Source organism: Pteropus vampyrus, unplaced genomic scaffold (genome assembly GCF_000151845.1).
Source record: "Pteropus vampyrus isolate Shadow unplaced genomic scaffold, Pvam_2.0 Scaffold6, whole genome shotgun sequence".
NCBI lineage: Eukaryota > Metazoa > Chordata > Mammalia > Chiroptera > Pteropodidae > Pteropus > Pteropus vampyrus.
In genome coordinates, this window is record NW_011888787.1 from 9,807,153 (window position 1) to 9,808,160 (window position 1,008).

Consider the following 1,008-nt stretch of genomic DNA (forward strand, 5'->3'; position numbering starts at 1 on the left):
TTTTTTAAAACTTTATTTATTTAAATTAGTTTCACGTATACAGTATTCTTTAAGTCCCATTAAGACTACTTTACACTCTGCGAAATGAGTACCTAGAGTGTTATCAGCACAATATATTTGTCATTTGAATGAACACATAAATGAATAAACGAATGGCTAACCAGCCTTCTTACTCTGGGGATGTGCTGGATTATGTCATATCAACTTGGTTAGGATGGAACTACATTTCCCAGAATCCCATTTTCTTTATGTCTCTAGAGAAGAGTTGGTAAGATAAGAACTTGTGCGAGGTTTAGAAAGGAGAAGTAAAACAGCGGTTATTACTCTCAGAAGGTCTTGCAGTCAAATATGTAGAGAACAGATTCAGAAGTGCCCGGGGATTCTGCTTCTGATTTTTCTTCTTCATTCTTTATTTAGCTCATCTTTCTGACTGTTCAACCTGCCTCCTACGTTCAAAACCAGATATTCGGCTGTGGATCCACAGAGGCAGAGCTATGCAGAGGCCATAGCTTCCTGTAGACCTATCAAAAAAAAACCTTTCCCTTTGCAACCCCTGTAGAGTCTCTTGGGGTCCTCTGCAAACCTCGGCTTGTCCGCCCTGCATCAGTGCTTCGGGAGGACTGGCAGGTGACCCCGAGTTTGCTTTCTGGATGTACCTCCCCTAATATTTGCCACAATTATGTAAGTTCTCATTCTGTAATAAATCTTTTATCTGATAACAGTCACAGTGGCTCTAGTTTTCTGATTAAACCCTGGTTGTCACCCATAGGCTCAGCCACACGAAATTCCACTCTTCAAGCCGGGGCTGAGGGCTCAACCTACCGACAGCAGGGACCAACCCCGCGTGCTGAACACGGCAACTTTCCACAGGGGAGGCAGCCGGCCATCTGGTTACTTTGGGCCACTTCCATCGTGGAAGGGCAGTGCTTTATTCTCTCTGGAAAATGTTTACTCTGAATATGGATTTGCCTTTTTGGCCTGGAGTGCTTCAGCCAAAATTACCATCTA